This window comes from Anas platyrhynchos, chromosome 3, assembly GCF_047663525.1.
Source record: "Anas platyrhynchos isolate ZD024472 breed Pekin duck chromosome 3, IASCAAS_PekinDuck_T2T, whole genome shotgun sequence".
Lineage (NCBI taxonomy): Eukaryota > Metazoa > Chordata > Aves > Anseriformes > Anatidae > Anas > Anas platyrhynchos.
Genome location: NC_092589.1, coordinates 85,416,034 through 85,434,495, shown reverse-complemented (window position 1 = coordinate 85,434,495; position 18,462 = coordinate 85,416,034). Strand labels below are relative to the sequence as shown.

General features: G+C 41.4%; 2 long non-coding RNA genes across 3 annotated transcripts in view; both read right to left on the bottom strand.

The window, feature by feature from the left end:
* The window catches only part of LOC140002023 (uncharacterized), a 39,707-nt gene extending 33,880 nt beyond the window's left edge, over nt 1-5,827 (bottom strand). For both annotated transcript variants that reach the window (XR_011807878.1, XR_011807877.1), the window contains exon 1: nt 5,691-5,827. This is a non-coding gene — a long non-coding RNA (uncharacterized lncRNA). The remainder of the gene's footprint in view (nt 1-5,690) is intronic.
* A 4,381-nt stretch (nt 5,828-10,208) lies between these two features.
* On the bottom strand, nt 10,209-15,977 carry LOC140002028 (uncharacterized). The gene is made up of 3 exons (XR_011807882.1): nt 15,861-15,977; nt 11,627-11,732; nt 10,209-10,300 (listed from the first exon to the last, which is right to left on the bottom strand). It is a non-coding gene; the product is annotated as an uncharacterized lncRNA (long non-coding RNA).
* Between the last annotated feature and the right edge of the window lie 2,485 nt (nt 15,978-18,462).

The window sequence follows — 18,462 nt, the reverse complement described above, 5'->3', positions numbered from 1 at the left end:
GGAGGGCACATGGCAAAATCAATGGCACTACTGCTTCCTGCTTTTCATGGGAAGTCTTTTTCTGTGGGCGCATTCTGAGAACATCTATGAGGAGGAGTAACTGGTTATCTGCAATTGGGCAGGGACTCATGTCTATTAGTACAGCTCCTCAGACTTCATACCTGCAATGAATTCCAACATGTAGAGAACACTGAAAGCACAGATCATTAAAATGTCTGTCCCTAGAAGAAGGTGACAACTGAGTGCAAGTTTTGCATACCTACAATTTGGACTCATGGCAGTGTTCCTGTTGGGGATCTGGCTCAAAAACTATTCTGTGTCCTGAGAAACTAAGACCAAGGCAGAGGATTTGCTACATAGAAAGTTTGTAGTTTAAATTAACATAACCAAATCTATCTCTTTGAATCACATCATGTATCAAATGACAGCAAAAGTAAAGATGTCTGAGTCAGAAACTCTTCTGCATGTCTGCTCCTTTATCAAGAGTTTAAATATGTGCCTATCTTTCAATTCACTCTATTTGTCTGAAATTCTCACACTCACAGTCTGTCTCTCTTCCACATGGTATCTTCAGTAACATGTTGTCAGTGACTTATTCTCTCCTGCCTGTCCCTTTGCCTCTTCACTTGTAAAGAATATGAATTCAAAACCCACAAAACTTTTCAAATGAAAAGTATCTGTGAATTGAAATATTAGAACCAGCTGCCCACGGAAGTGGTTGAGTCACCATCCCTGGAGGTATTCAAAAGACATGTGGTGCTTAGGGACATGGTTTAGAATCATAGAATCATAAAATCAATGGGGTTGGAAAAGACCTCCAAGATCCAACCATCTCCCTAAGTGGTAGACTTGGCAGAGCTAGGTTAACAGTTGAACTTGATAATCTTAGAGATCTTCTCCAACCTAAATGATTCTGTTTCTATGGTCTTTGCCACCTTCTCACACCGATGTTCCTGTTTGGCAGTTTCTGATGTCTTGTCCAGCAGTTTCCCATCTCCTGTTCTGTGACATTACCCTCAGCCTGAAAACCACTCAGCAGCCTGGTCACTTGGCAGCAGCCTCCTAGGTAAGACCACACCGCCATCTCCTCCAGATCACTCATAAAGGTGTTAATCAGGACAGCTCCCAGCTGTGGGGAAAGTAACTACTATCCCTCTTCATTTTTGCTATTAATGAGAATAGAGAAGGATCTGGCCCACCTGACAGAGTTACTGGTATTCAGAAATGAGTGTAGATATCATAGGTGAGGATTTCCAAAGAGTTTTATAGTCCCCAGGACTGACTTTGACCTGCATTTGTGACCCTAGAAAGACTTCTAACACTCCTTTTGGGTGTAAGTCACTCTGGCACTCACTTATTTTTGTTCTGCTCCCAACCGCATGACAAAGACTAACTCTGGCTAACAAATATCTTTACCAACAGAGCAAGCAACGCCATCCAAGTGAGTGGAGATGAAGCCTGTAGAGGTGTTGCAGTCTGTTACCACTACAATAACTTCCCTTATATGGGTAAAGGAGACATACTGATATGCTCTATTATGAGGGCTTTTGTGGAGGAGAGAGATTTTTAGAAGGAGTCATAGGACTCTAATTCTTACAGTAATGCTCCTGCCGTTGATTGTAAATGCAAGGACAGGAGTGATGTACAATCACAAAAACACAGAAAAGTTGCTTCTGTCCCAGAGCTGTTCCCACTCAAGCTCTGTCACTGAACATCTTCCGGGCATCTGGATGAAGCAGTCTAATGCAGCAAAAAAGGCTATTGGTTTTATGCTTTAATTCTTGTTTATCTTCTATGTAGTCACAAAAGCACCTTTTTCATTTTTAAATCAGGCAGAAAATCACCATCTCGACTCCAGTGTGAAGGATGAAATATCAAAAATATCACTATCCACCTGAGTAATTTTTAATGAATTGAGTCCTTTGTCCAACAACAAATGAACTTCTCCTTTTGGCACAGTAATACAATCTAATCTGTTCTTATTTTTGGATTAATTTCAAAAACTGTCTCTGCATTTGAGAGCTTTCTCTTATCCTTTTATGTGCAATTTTTCTTTCTTAAAATAAACTTTAAATATTATTTTTACTTTCCTTCTTAATTTCCGCCTGAGGGAAGATTTCTTACTGTAAAAGGACTAGAGCTAAACTGAGATATCCTTGCCAATGCATAGTTTCATTTGCATTTACCTTGCAGAAAAATAAATGGTATATTTCTTGTCCCAGCTTGATGAACACAGGCTCTGCAGTGCTTTATCTACCACTGGTTCTACTCTGATATACATATAGAGAGAGATATTTATGCTGGACTATGCCACACATTTACTGTGTTAGAGCTTCACAGAATGGCATCGGTGTTGTGACATTCCTAGTAACGATACCTAGCAAGTATCCTTGGCTTATATATGTTTTAAATTCAGAAGCTTGGGTTCTTTTTCATTCTAAACAACAGCTCAAATAATAAATTCATATTTCATGTATACAATTATACTAGCCATAAATGTCATTACAATAAAGACAACATATTTTAAGCCCATACAGTCTCACAAACCTTCTTATTTTAACTGTCACATCACCAGTCATGACAAACGCCTTTGTCTCATTTTCATGATATGCTGCTATTTCTGGGTTTGTTCACCCACTGCCAGACTCTGATCTCAGTAACATTGGTGTAATTCCAGTGTAACTCCAGAGTGGCCCCCAGTGTCTGGATGAAAGTCTGATACTCTTGGTTCGATCCAGATAAAACAGTAGTAATGCATGCTGGCAGAAGGAAACATTTTTGGGGATTTGACAAGGACCGTGACCAGACTTCAGACTGAGGGCAAACATTCATATCCATCTGTTGTCAAGACAATGTGCAGTCCCAGGGTCTGTTGGGTTTGGCTGTGGTGGGTCTGCTCTCAGTCCCCGGGGCTGGGCTCATGGGCTGCGTTCTCAGGATCCCGCGCTCCAGCTTTCATTCCCACTGCTGTCTGCTGGAGTGGGACCAGTGCCAGCCCCAGCACACTCTGCGAGGGCTCTCTGGGCCAGCTTCTTCCTCTGTGGCACAGGCCCTGTCATGCCCTTGGGCAGTCATCCCTTTCAGACAGTGCTCCGCTCTGGGCTCAGAGAGGCCAGCTGTGCTCTGCAGAAGGTGGGGACTTTTCATGATGTTGTGAGACATCATGGCATAGACCTACATTCTCCTAATTTGAGCTACTTAATCATTTGACAAAAGCTAGTGGACTATGCCTGCATCTGAGTTGAGGTCAATGGAACAAATAATGAAAATCAGTTCTGTTCAGTCCTGTCTTTTCAATCTCATACAATCCTTCCACTGTAATAAACCTCTATTTACTATACCTAAAAGATCAGTGATATCTTTCGTAGTTGACATACCAACAGACATACATATTTGTCTCTTTTATTGCAGTATTCCCTCCTCTGACATTTTCCCTGCTGTACTGTTTGTGCTCCACAGATAACTTTTAAAGCCTCTCCCTTTACTCCCTTACCTGCTGAGATTCGCTTCTATCCAAACACTGGATCGGAGTCTATCAAAGTGCTATTCTATCTTCACTCATAGCCTGCAGTACCTGCTTGCCGCTGGACCATTGCTCTACAAGCCTGCCTGTGGTTGGTAGGTGACAGCCCAGTTCAGTTTGCAGTGCTAGTCACTGGTGATACTGGCATTTAGCATCTGCCCTGACTGTTTGATGACCAGAGAAAACATGAGTTGAAGTTTTGTTCTCTACACACTGGATGGCTTGGACTCTGCTTACTTCTTCTGCTGAGACACCATCTCTGCACTGGTTAGTGCCACCAGAGCTGGAGCCCCTACAACCTAAAATATGATGTGGCAGCCTTGTTTGAGCTGTAATATCTTGTATCTACTCACTTTCAAGGCAAATTTTGTTTACAGGCATAGCAAACACAGGACACAGGCTGCTATTTATTCCTCACAAATGAGATACTGTTTAGCTGATTTTAATTCTATAGGAGGTATATGTGAAGACTTCTGTTTTACTTGTCCTTGTACTGTGCTTTCACAGTCGAGCATTTGGAAAAAGAGATGGGAACTTTTAAAATGCCTATACTAGTTACAGATCCACACAGTAAATGGCACACATGCACTGCAGACAGGCGTGCAGGGCCACACACCCACCTCGCCCTGCATGGCTCCCCCGTGCCTTCTCCCAGAGCCCAAGCAGATGGAGCCAGCTTGTCTCCACAGGCATAAATACCCCTTCACACTCTCAGAAGAGTCTGACAAGGGCTGATTCAAGAGATGCAGAAGGAAGAAGGATAACATACCCACACAGCTAATCTGGCAGTCTGACTCCTGATCTGTACCATTCTTCCAATAATTGCCTGCCAGGATCAAATGCACTGTGCACCCATTACAACCTCCTCTTTTTTGTGTCACAGTTCAGGAAATCATCTCTATTAAACAGAACATTAATACACATTCTCAAGTGTCATTATTGCTGCTGAAGTAATGCTGGAGGTGGTTATGGTAGCAGCCAAGTAGCTGGGTGGAGGTGTGTTGATGCAAAAGAGCTGGGTACTTAAATTCAGTCTGAAATGATAGGGCAATGTATTAGTGTTTGGTGCTAGCAAATAAAAAAGTCAAACTTCACTCCAAAAGAAAGAAAGAAAATAAAAGAAAATAAAAATAATATATATATATATATATATATATATATATATATATAAAGATACCGAGCAACACGAATTGTTGCTCAAGTAAGCAAATATTACTTATTTAGGGTTTACACAGTCTCAGGATAAACCTTCAGAAATCAGAGGCCTGTAACTATCACATTTCACTTCAGCTACCCAAAGGTTGCCTAGCTTCAGGGCACAGTCAGGCTGCACAGAGAGGCAAAAACCTCTGAGGATTTCTACCTTCAGCCACTAGAGTTGTGGTGGGAATACGCTTGCCATTATAATACGCTCTCCTAATTCCTGCGCAAGTTCAGAATATTTTCCCCAAAGTGCAGTTTGATTATTGTTCACTTTATTTCAATAAAAGGCAGACTAAATCCCTTGTCATTGTGACACCTATGCCAGCTTCAACAGCTCTACATTCACAGGGAATCAGTCAAAAATTCTCCTTCTCTTTGCTTTTTGCCCTAAACCAGATAAATATTAGCATGAGAGATGGCAGATTACTGTTAAATAGTCCACTGCGTTACCACTGAACTGAGTAATTAGGGTAGCCTTGCCTGAAGGCTGACATTACAGACTTTAATCAAGAACAGAGGTCAACAGTGAAAAATTAAAGTTCCTATTTTTTCCAGAGGATGTAATTTATCTTATGATTTAATCAAGACTAGCATGCCACTTTTTATTACTTAGCATATCTTTTGTCATAAAAGGGCCAAATTTCCCCTAGGATTTGGGTGACTGAAGACTCTCAAGTCTTCAGGAGGTTTTCAAATGCCATCAGATATGTTCAAACTTGTAGGTGTCCTTTCAAAATCAGCCCCAAACCATTAACTGCTAAAAAACAAACTCAGAGCTGTAGTTAGTTACACAGCACCAAATCAGCAAAGAAGCGATTATGAAACAAACGAATGAAAGGAAGGAACAAAAAAGCATGGCTGCAGCCAAAACAGTAACCTGCAAGTGTGTATAAACAAGAAAGGAAATCAAATTCATCCCTTTGTCAGACAAAATCACACACTTACTGTCATTCCTTGTAATTACCTCTGTTGATCCAGCCCTTCCTGTCTGCTCCCACACAGAGAAGCAGAAGTCCTATGTCCTCTTCTCACACTTCTTTCGGGGGGAAACAGTCTAGAAAACTGCTCTGTGTAGCTATCTAGGGCTCTTATGTAGGTGTCTGCAAAAAGTTGTGCCACTGACACGTCACATCCTCCTCATCATTATTTGGTGGCTCTGGTCAGTGTATGTTTTTGGAGTCACACCAGTCAGGAAGCCCAGGGCTACTATTACAGCTTAAATCTTGTAGCAGGTATGCTACAGCTAATTGGAAGATTCAGACTTCAAGGAGATAAAGGAAAATGCCAGAGGGTAGCATAGCACAGTGCCTGCTAATGCTTGAGGGGTTTGTTGTTTTATTATTTTTATTTTCCAGGACCCATTTCATTGCAGTGGCACTGAGAATTACCATGATATGCTGCAGGTAAAGGCAAGGTGTTGGCAACGTGTTGTTCAGCATTGCCATCATGGCTTTCTCTCTGAAACCCAGGCTGCCTCACTGGCATATGTGCTCCCCATCAAAGTCACACAGGGAGTCCTCGCTGCAGGCTCACAGCTGGCAAGACAAGTTCTTCTGCAAAACAAGTAACATATGTAATTTGTTCATAATCCTGTTCTCCTGGACATGTACAACACATGCATGTAGGACTATAAATGAAGCATGAAGCTACAATGTAACCCAGTGGGAAGGCAGCATATTTGGAAGGGAGACTGCATTTCTACATTTCTGCTCTCGTTTCCAAACCAGTGGCAAACTGGCTCTGGGATCCCTCGAAAAGACTGCATGAAGTAGAAGGCATCAGGAAAGACTGCAAAAGTAGTTTGGCTATACTAACGTACATAATCTAAGAAGCAACAGTGGACAAGAGGCTATTAGAAAATTGTTTGCTTATCACTGAAATGGCTTTGGTCAAAGAGATTTGCCGAGCGGAGCTTCATTTCACAAGATAGGTGGTGACAAATGTTCAACTCCAAAGCCTATCTGTGAGAAAAATAAATAAATGAATAAATAAATAAATAAAATAAAATAAATATGCTTTAGCTACTCTGCTGGTATTTGACACAGGCAACTCTCTATATCAGACAACTGCTTCCTTGGATTCTCTCACGCATGTCTTGTGTGTAACCTAGTCATCTCTTGCAGATAGATGACTGTGGACTTGAGTCTCAAGTATCATAGATGTTTCCTTTAATCTGCACAAACCACAGCAGTTAACTTTAAGTCCTGCATATCCCGGGTATCTCAAATGCACAGCACTTGCGCTGATGATGTCCAAATGAGCTGTAAGTTAGCTCTGTCTTTGTATTCCCGCCACAGCCCACTGGGACGTGTCAGAATACTGTCATTTGCACACATAAGACATGTCTGGGAAAACCTCTTCTCCCCACAAGTCGTGTCACCTGAGTCTTAACCCACCTTGCAGGAAGTTTCTATTTCTAGCTATTTTTAATACTCTAGTTATCAGGGATGACGAAAGTGCATTGAGTTGCACAGGGAACACAGGAAATACTGAATGCTAATAAAGACAGGCTTTATTAATTTTATTTTTTTTTTTTTTGGTCTACTTAAGTCAACTTTAGACATTCTTTTCAAGAAAACAGGACTTAGAAAAACAGTGAGCCAATATTGCTTGAAAATATGCTTTATAATTAATCAGAACCATATCTTCAAAAATCACATGGTAATTCTATAAAAGGTCAAGATACTAACTCAGTTGAGTTGTAAATTTGGATGTAATGCATGGCTACCTTAACCATGGCCTATCTGAACTGCCTCATTTATCTAAATTGGCACATGTCCCTTTCATTAACAGACGGCAAAACCTCTGTAAATGAACACATGCTATCAAAGACATCCAAGTGCCTTTCTTCCTCCGTCACTCTAAAATGTTTAGACCCAGCCAGGGGCTTTTAAACCATGGGAAGAACCAAATTCTTGTTTCAAAAAATTGATATCCAGATTTAAATTAAATTAATTTTAAGTTGTTTGTGAAAGGATAAAAGCTTTGTGAAGGCAATTTTTAAAATTTTGATCCAAGAAGGACTAATACACATGAAAAGCCATTTTGATTAATTAGAAATCTTTCTCCTTTAGCATGAGGGCCTAGCTGAAGTCTGGGTGTCTGATAGTGTGGTTAGACTATGAAGAATAGTGAGGGTGGTGAGGCACTGGCACAGGTTGCCCAGAGAAGCTGTGGATGCCCCATCCCTGGAGGTGTTCAAGGCCAGATTGCATAGGGCTTTGGGCAGCCTGGTCTGGTGGGAGGTGTCCCTGCCCATGGCAGGAGGATTTGGAACTGCATAGTCTGTAAGGTCCTTTCCAATCCAAGCCATTCTGTTATTCTATGACTTTATTCTATGCTACACAGGTAAGAGGTCCTCTTAGTTCTACAGGGAGAAAGGTAAGATTCAGATGGGGTTTTACTGGAGACTTGGTACTGGAGATCACCCTGGCATTATTTTTTCCTAAAATATAATCCAAACAATATGACCTGGAAAAAAGCCTTTCAACTACTGCTTTTAAGAATCTAAACAGGAAAAAATAAAATAAATCAGAAGTGGAGAGTCAGCAGCTTTTTAATCTTGTGGAGGAGGGAACTGCAGGCTCAGAGTACAAATGCTAGACACCCTTCAGTGGGGAATGAATGTACAAATGTTTGTCCCCATTCACTGCCTTCCTGGGACAGGCAATGCAGACAGAGACAAGGCATGGTTCTCCTGAGGTTTTGACTTTGCTATTGCTCTCAGCGTCACAGAATTTCCTTCAGCCACAGCTGTTCAGCAGCAAGGAAGATCTGCTGCTTTCCACCTTGTTTCTCCATATCCCCTTTGTCTGCCAAGAGGACCAGGTTTCTCTTTGTGGGCTAGATGTACCCCCAGGTTATGAAGAAAAGCTAAGGTCTTGAGTTTGACAGGATCATATGCTTCCAACTCACACAATTTCACCTCAGAAGATTGTGGGGAGAAGCAAGTCAATAAAGGTTTTTTTGTTGTAGTCATCATTGTTGTTTTACCCTAAAACACCATGCAGTTGGTTAAGCTCATGATGAGCTTTTTTTGCATCTCACTGAAGTCAGTTAATAGGTTTTACAGCAAGCTAAGTCAGAAGTTAGCAAAGAGGTATCAGAAGGAGAGTCACTAACCATGACATTGCCAGGAATTTCAGGTGTATTGAATCATGGGTTATACTGGTATGAAAGCTACTTAATAATAATAATAATAACAACAACAGTAATAATAATAATAAGTATTTTTACAGATGAGAACACAATGAAGTACTGCTTAAAGAAAACACTTTTCATACCCTAAGTCTCACACCCAATATACAACTTATGAGCTCACTTAAAGAATTAGCATTAAATGTGCCATTCTTTTAATTTATTTTTCAGTTACACTGTTCAACATGTCTGTCATTACCTGACAGGGCTATTGTGGGGGTTGCACTTTACTGATCTTCTAGGGTTGAGTTTCATAGGACTGCTGCTATTTGGACTTTCAGGCTAATACCCACAGCCATTAGCGAGGGCTTTGCCACAGAGATCTAGACTGCTGACTTGGATCCATGGCAAATGGTGTTATGAAACAGAGAATCACCTGCACTGTATTTCCAGAAGTTCTGCATAAACAGGAACAATTTCTCTCTTTGCCTTCTTCCAATACATTGATGACTTTTCTGTGCATGTGTAACCAGATCTGCGTGAAATGATGGGTAATAGCAGCCTGGAGTAACGGGGGGAAAAACAAATTTTATTCTCTTGCATAAAATGTCAAAACATGGATCAGACTGGCTGAACATCCAGAAATTCTTTCCATCCCATCACCGGATTTGCCAGCCATTCTAGGATGTCTTTTTTCAAAAAAATGAAGACGACTTACGAAATTGTCTAGTTTGAGTAAAGACAGATATTGTTTCCAATAGGAGGAGTGAGTTTATTTTGGAGTTTTAGATTATCTGTTTTTAATGTCTTATATTTAGGGATTGCTTTTCATTCCAAAATAGTCAAAGATGCTTTATATCATATAAAAAGGTCTCTAAAAAGTGTCTTCTTTGTTTGTTTATGTGAGGCATTATCTTATTCTTAGCATTTAATATAATCCTTTCGGAGTCCATTAGGTCTTGTCCAAGTTGCTGATCATGTAAAATTCCAAAATATTTTAAAAGAGGCCAGAAACAGCACAAAGATTAATAAACAAAACATTACTGCCCAGCTTTATGGCAAAGCCAAGGACCCATTTGGATATTTTTCATATGTGGGCAAAAGGAAGGGAAAAAAATGTGAGTTGATTATCCTTACAGAGGGCAACTGGTGGAATTATAACTTGCATTGTAAATGGCTCATTAGTAATCAAACTGAGAGGGAAGAAAAGTGATGTAGAATCATCAAAGATTTACCACAACCTCCCTCTTCTTTTTTTTTTTTGTTTGTTTGTTTGGTTGGTTGGTTGGTTGTTTTTTTTTTGGGGGTGCAATCAGTGTAAAAAAATGATGTTTATGATTACTTACTGAAGTTGATGTGTGTAGCAGCTAGAGATGGTGGTGACAAAATTCTTTGAGGAGCTCTTTCTTTGCTCTTTTTGTGTCTACAGTAGCAAACCTTCAGGAATAAACACAAGAGCATTTTGAGTGTCTGTGCTGTGCATGCTTAGCAAATCTGAAACTTGAACTGTTAAAGATGTGGCCAATGAGAACAAAAGCTGATGCATATGTACATGCTGCACATACATGCTGCACTGAATGAGCAAAAAATATTTGCCATCTGGAGAAGTCATAGATGGAAAGTGTTTGTATGCTGAAACAGCCATAAAATAGGAAATCTGACATTATTTTTCCTACCATTGGCAGTAGAGCTTGTCAATGCGTCCTTTGTTGGAAACGTGTTTTAGTGTCAGGAAGACACCCTATCTTCAAGGCTCTCAGCTTCTTAAAGTTATTGCCTCTCAGAGGAAGGCAATGCACATCTGAGAGCAGCTGTTATGTTGAGTGCAACCAGATAGCCCAGCTCTGACCCAGAGGAAACCGCGCTCCTCCTGAGTTGTCTACCAAACCCCCAGACTGATTTTCCTGGTTAAACCAAGCCTGGCCTTCCTCTTCACTGTGCCTGTTACCTTTGTAGTCCTTATTGGGCTCATGACAATGCTTAAACCCATCATTTATCAACGCAGCATTTCTTCTCAAGCAGCTCTTCTGCACCTTCACTAAATGTAGATCACCTGTGGTTTTATTGGTGTCCACCAGTTTGGTGAAGGTGTAGGTCCCATGACTGCAGTGCATCCACTCCCATTTCAGCATCATCAAGCAGCTTTTGGACTGCTTTGGGCAGGAGGCTCCTGTTTATGGGGGCAATGCTCATGATGGGCTGCCCCACCATGACCAACCTACAGTGCTCTGAAACCAGATGGATGACAAAGCTGTGGAACAGCTGAGCATACTGGCAAGCAGAAGGAAATATCCCCCCCTTCTTTGTCAGCCCAGTGAGGGGTTCTAGTCAAGGACAGACGGCATGTCTGGATTACTGCTGTGGGACAAGAGGAACTGTAGAAGTAATCCCCATGAAGGGAGCACAGGAGAGACCAAATGTCATGAATCTTGTGTTTTTAGAGTCATTCAAGCAGGAAGATGCCTAACACAAAATGAATGTACTTATTTTTGCATGGTTACTTATTGTGAGTTTGCAACGAGCTTCTTCTGTAACAGGAAATTTAGTGCATGTAGGTATATATAGTCTATAGTGAAACATATAGCCCATGATCTCCACTTCTTCACTGCACCTCCATCTGCAGTTTTGGACCCATGGATAAGTCAGCCCTGTGAATGTAGCAGTTGCTGCTTTTATTCAGTCCCTCCCAAGGAAACAAAACAGGTAGCTGCTTCAGCAAAAGTATTTTCCGTCAGAAGACAGATTTACAAAAGGAAGGCTTACCTCAAATGACCTTAAACTAAAGATGCAACCTGCTTCCCCCTTCCAATCAGCTTTGCAGCAGCAGATTTCTATATGAGTAAACAAGCCCAGATCCAGCTGTTGACACCTAAAGAGAATGATGTCAGATCATTACAGGATGCTACTTTGTGCATAGAGACTGTCTAACCTGAGTACTTAAAATAAGATAATATTTCTAAGATTCGGTATTACCATCTTTTCCATATGAAAGGTGATACTTCAATTGGCAATTTCCAATTGCAAATAAAATACTACAGCTGGAAAAATATACATACTGGAATTCACAAAATTCCCATGAAAACGAGAGAGGAAGTCTTCTCCTAGTTTGAAATTGTATGTGGAAAAGACATTAGATACTGTCATAATCTGAATTGAAGCCCGATATCTTTACCCTGTTATTAATGTGGAAAAAACAGTGACTTAACGGGTAAAATAATGTCTATACGAGCAGTCTTCAGCTTTTCATTTCAGCTTCTCAAAATGTGGAACTTTAGGTACCCAAGTGGAGCACATAACTGGAAAATCTGGCCTAAAAATGCTTCTGCTCAAAGAGAATATCCTAGGGAAACGTATAAAGTTGGCTTTCTCGGCTTTCTCTCTCTCTTTTTTTTTTTTTTTCTTTCTTTTTTTTTTCTTTTTTTCCCTCTACATTTCTTCTTTTATTCCTAGCAGGACTGTAAGTGTAGTGAGATCATAAGGAAAGAAAATAAGATAACACAGAATCTTTTGGACATAGCTATGATTCAGCTATTTAGATAAACCCTAGATAAAGATCTAGATTTTGAGATGGCAAGCCAAATCCAAACCTTCTTACATTGATCCATGAGCCAGGTGACAGGCAGTCTCTCACCCAATGAGTAGCAAGAGGAAAGTCCACAGATTCACATACTGCTTTGATTTTATTTCCCAACAATCTCAGAAGAAATGCCAGATATTCTGATCTCACGTAAGGGAGTACGTGCTCTATATGGCATGAGTACTGCAACTAAGAGCTGGAGTCCAACTAGCAATCCAACTTATTAACCTACAGTCGAAGCCAATCGACTTCAACACATTTTGGGGCACATATTTGGATCCTGTGGATTCTGCCAACTCCCCGTTAGCAACAGCGGCGAAATTAAATGCATATTACTCTGGGGCTAGAACAACACAAAACTATTGTGGCAACCAAACAAACATTTGTGCATGAAACTCAGTGAGATCAGGAATGCACGGCTGCTTGCAAAACTTTTTTTTGGTCTCATAATAGAAACTCTGGGCATTTTGGAGAGGCTGAAACTACTAAGAGTCTGCAAATAATCGTGCCCTGGAATGCTGGAGGCCAAACACTGATGGAGAGGAAGCAGAGGAAGCTGAGGGCACTGCGCTTTGGTCACAACTGGTTTTAATTGCTCCTATTACAAAATAAGAAACAAATTGAGGTCCCACTGAAACCAATGGCAAATCATTGGGTTTGATTCTACAGATCTGCTTTTCTCACTATTAATTTCTCCCCGCTTCCCAGAAAACAGATTGCTTTTAGCAATATTCTAATTCCTCATCAGCATGCTATTGTTACTTGTCATTTCTAGGCAATTCTACAGCCATGTATGATTCAATTTATAGAATCAAATATTGGCCTCAAAACCACTTTCAGTTTTGTGTTTTTTATCTTTCAGATATTTTACTGTTTATACTTACAGCCCTTAGTGATGCTTAGTTTGTTTTTCACTCTGTTAGATGTGACATGACCAACTGGCATTATCAGCTTACTGGGATTCCAGTACAAACCCAGGATTGTATCATGCTCTCCGGTATACGCAGCTGGCTAGAATAAGTTTTCAGCACAGTTTTAACTGTGAAGAAAGTAGTTTGCTGGAGAACTTGTGCAATTCCAGATGTGACAAAGTCTGGCACTCAGACTGTCTGACACAAAGAACAGCAAAGTGTTAATAGATTGGACTAAGTAACCAGTTTGAAAATGAATAGGGGGTTTAAACCATCCTGTACTGGTAAAAAATCCAGACTAATGGCCAACCTCCCACAGTTTCCAAAGGGTTTTGAGGGTTTTTGGTATCTCATAACCTATTGAATTTTGCATTTGCATTGCTCAAGAGAACTTCTGTTCATTACAATGAGTATTTATGTATAACCTGAACTGTTTACAGCCCAAGCCCAGAGATGAGAACAAATCTCAGGAATTCTGAAGAGGCAAAATGTTAATGTGACACCAGCGGCTAACAGGATGAAAGGGACTGGGAACATGATCAGTTCAGATAAAATATGAACTGCCATTCGTTAATTTGAGTGATGGAAAGTAGACACTAGAAGACAGTCTCCATCAAGCCTGATGGAAAAGAGACGAGACTATGGATGCTACACAGTCAAGACTGGTTTTCAAAATCAGATTCATATTAATAAAATCCTGGGTATTATACTTGTCTTCTATTCCCACTACTGTCATATGAAGAAAGTTCTCAGATCTTGCAAAGTCCTTTCATGGGAGTGAGATGGCCTTGCAACAGTTTCCATCCTTTTTGTCATCCTTTCAATCATTTCTGTTTACCCTGTTCTGTCATGTCACAGGACTCTGCATCCTTCATCTTTTATTTATTTATTTTTTAATAGGCAGTTGGTTATTAGTTGTTGGAGTCAAGGAGTCAAAAGCTGTAAGGGAATGGCAGATGAGAGGCATGTTGTGCATGTCAGGAGAAATGAACTACTGCTCCAATAAATACTGGGCATAAAACTCTGCTCCAGCATCTAAGGAGGAGGCAAACAATATCCATTGAGTGACCAGGCTCTACTATAATTGCTAGGAGTTCAAATGCAATGTGAGATGCATGGTCCCAGGTGAGTCTTTGCAGCACCACATAAACTGCAACTGCTCCTCAAGATAGTACCCCGAGCTTATTTTTCACAGGCTCCTTATCATTTCATTCTTCACGGTCTTTTTCAGCAACAGAGACCCTGAAACACAAAGTAGCAGTGCAAGATTGCAGAAAATCAGTCTTAGCAACTTCTCTTTGGGACAGTTGTAGCCACCAAAAATAAATGGGAGTTGAACACTTATCTGCCAGGCACACCAAGATGATCAGGAGATGCTATTAGAAGAACAGGGCTGGAGGACAAAGGTTTGGTGAGTTGTGCTGGGGAGCATAAGGATGATGAGAAGAGGCTAAAAATTATTTCAGGGAAGAAAAACAACAACTCCAAGCCTCTTCTCTGCAGCCTTCCTAGACCCAGCCTCCGTTGCTCCATCCTGTGCTGCTGTATTTTGCATCATATCTTCCCCTGATGTTCGGCTAGAATGAGCTGGAGGCAGTAAGTGCTGCAAGTCTGCACACATGTGAAGCCTCCCTCCAGCTGCCTCCTTGCAGCCACACATTGATGTGTGCAGTGAAGCCCAGCAGTTAGCTACACACCAAGAGTCATGAGATAGAGGAGACACCAAGAAACAGAAACGTGGCAATAAAATTTGATGTCACTTCTATGATTTTTTTGCTCAGCGCATTAAGCAAAATGCCTCTACTTAAAAAGACACTCATTCAGTTTCAGAGTCTAGCCATCTGAAAGACTCAGAAGCACTGAAATTTCATGGGGCAAACAGATCTGCTGGCTTGAAGAAGTCTTCACTCAACAGATACTTTCTCTCTGCATCTGCCGCACAAAGTTTTTAAACAGAAATCTTTCCACTCTTCCCCTCCTGGCCAGCTCCTGACAAAATATGCTGATCCCTTGCCTGCACCCATCTTCAGTACACATCATTTCCAATTAGTCTGGGATATGAAAGGCTAATCATCTGTCAGCTTTGGAATGCAATGGGTCTCCTCTCGCCTGGCCCAGGCAAGGAGGTGTGGGACATTTGCTTCGCAGCTGCCCGACCAGACAGGCAGGGCAGAGGGCTCTGGGGGTGGAGGAGCTAACACGAACTGACTTTCTCCCACCCCACTCGAAGGGCTTGCTACAAGAAACTATGCTAGATATTTGTTTGCTCTGGCTGCAAGTGCACAATAAGGAACATTTTATGGACAGCTGATCCTGCCTTTGGGCAAGGAGATGACGCAGAGTACACTTGCGGGCTCTTCCCACCATTTTCTGTGATAAGGGGATTACACAGACGGACAGATTCAAAAGCACTGACATGCATCCCCCATCCCCAGAAACAGCTTGAAAAACCTTTCACCATTTCACCTCCTTCCCATCCCAACATGCTCCAGCAGATTTGGGTACTTACAGCAAGGGGCTGGGGCCCTGTCCAAGGAGGAGCTGAGCTGCCTGGGTGCCGCACCAGGTGCTCACAACAGCGCAAGGAGAAGGTCTGGTTTTGAGGGGGTTTGCACAGCCAGCAGCTTTGCATGGGAAGGGTCCAAAGCTTTATATACTTTCCTGGCAACACAGTTTTCTTAATACACATTATGAAGGAAGCAAGGAGCCCAGGGAGAAGAAAGAGAAGGTGAACCTGGAGGAAGGCAGCTGAGCAGCACTGTAGAGTGTTCACCAATGAATGGAGGGCTTTCAGGCATAACGGGTTCTCACTGGGAAGCTAAAAATCTCTACATAGTCTTTGTGACAGCAGGGTTCTAACTGCAGACATCATTTTGCGGGTTATTGCCAAAAATCAGAGGTCTGAAAAGAAAGCTGAGAACTGTCCACTGGGGAAAGAAATCCCCATGCCTTTCATGAAAAGTTAATAAATGTCAGAGAAAAAAATATCTGAATATGTAGTAATGGCTCTGCAGATCAACTTTCTCTTATGGCAGCAGTGCCAGATTATTTACTGGAGATATGGTTTTCGTATTTGGGGATTTTTTTTCTTATAAATAGATAATAAACGGTTTATGAATGAAAGGTGGACTGGAAAAAAAAAAATCAATTTGACACACAAAATTAAGTTTCAGTGCCAAAAAGCTTGGACCTAGTTCACAAGGAAAAAAGTATTTTTCATGCAGACATCCTACTGCAAAAGGGAAAGCCACTGGAGATTAAGGAGGAAATAAATAAGATTAATATATGAGGAGTAAATAGGGAGGAAGTTTGGGCCATTGGAGATTAATGAGGAACATAAACTTACTCTTGCTTTGCCCAAGACATACGAGCTGAATTGTATTTTATGTGTTTCAAGGTGAATGGAAAGCAACAGAACAGTGAAGAAACTTCCCAAGAGTTTTCGCTTATAGCCCTTCGGGGACTCTCTCCCTTGGAGATGTAGATGGTTGGCCAGAAAAGATGCTAGCTCTGCAGTGTTTTGTGATGAGCTGGGGAAGATCCTCCAGACAGCTTCATTGGCACATTTCCTTCCTTCGAGCATGAGACAAACAGTGCAAACGACTTGGTTTTGTACAGAAGCCACTGAACTGCCAGTGAATAGGCCTTAACTAAGCTGCCTTTTGAATCACAAAATTAAAAACAGTGAATAAAAACTTAAAATGCATTATCCAGTCTTTATATGCACACAACCACATGCGCGCACACACATTCACACAGGCACACACATGCATGTGCTCAGGCAGACCAGAAAAAATTGTTATTTCAAAACAAATTTACCACACAGCTCCAGATAAATATTTAGATGATGAAATGTCAAAATACTCAATAGGACTATTATCATGGAAAGCATATTTTTTATTTCTACATTGACCTTGTATTTTAAAAAAGTTGAAGTACATTTAAAATAATTTGTTCTGTTGCAGATAGAATAAAATCTCAGATGAAACTTAAACACAATGAGCTGTACAATTTTCATTAAATCCTCAGTTTTAGTACCAATTTTTCCCCAACACTGAACCCCCCCTCTCTTCATTTTCATGTGTGTTGAGCTATGCCATTTCCTTTCCCCACCCACTTTCTCAGGTTTTGTCCCAAAACCAAAAAAATGCCTTTCTGGCTGAGCTCACTTACTCACTAGACTTATTCACTTCTACCATCCACACTCCTGGCAGGGGCCAGTAATAACTGGGGTGTCCCAGGAGTGTCCATGACCCTCAGCTGTGCAGCATGGCAGGCCACCTCAGCTTCCTTTGGTCACTGTTTCCAAGCATGTTAGGGGACATTCAGATGCTTTTGAAGGCTCCAGCTGGGTGCCACAGCAGGAGCGATCCCTGTATCCAAAATCAGGTGGAGCTCCCCCTGGGCACCCCAGGAGCATCATGATCAGCAGAGCAGCTGCCAGAATGCAGTGTAGGCCAGGCATGAAGAAGGAGTGGAGTTTGGGGGGAGAAAAAGAGCAGGAACTACACAAATTGAGAGACTGATGAGAAGTGGGAAAAACAACAACCAGATGGAAGCATGTCCTTGGGACTATGTCTGACACAACCTAGGACAGAGCTACTGAACTGAAGAGGTAAAGGCCTGGGGCATCTTGTATATCTACAAGAACATGGTGAGTGAAGAGGAGATGTGTTTGCAAACATTTTAATCTGTCTTAGTCTTCACTTTCTCTTTAGAATCCACTCTAGTTTACCTTCAGTACTGGTTTTGGAGTTTCAAAGACTATCACAAATTTCTGTGATGTTCATTATAAGAAGAGTCGAAGCAGGCCTATCTAACAACACTGGCTGCTTTAGGTGTCATCACAAGCAATGTATGAAGTCCTATGTCCTATATTCCCACCAAGTAACACTCAGTCTCTTCCTACAGCTCTACTGAAATTCAGCTCTCCTTCATAAGCAAAAGGTTGTCATAATCCAGCTCTGTTGTAACAAAGATTTCATAAGTCACCTTTTGCCTGATGCATGTGCAGCATATTGCCTGTGCACCACAGCTACCTCACAGGTCAGGGCCAACTCTGTGGTCTCCCTTTGCCTGGCCATGCTCACTCCTGGTTCTTTTTGCCACTG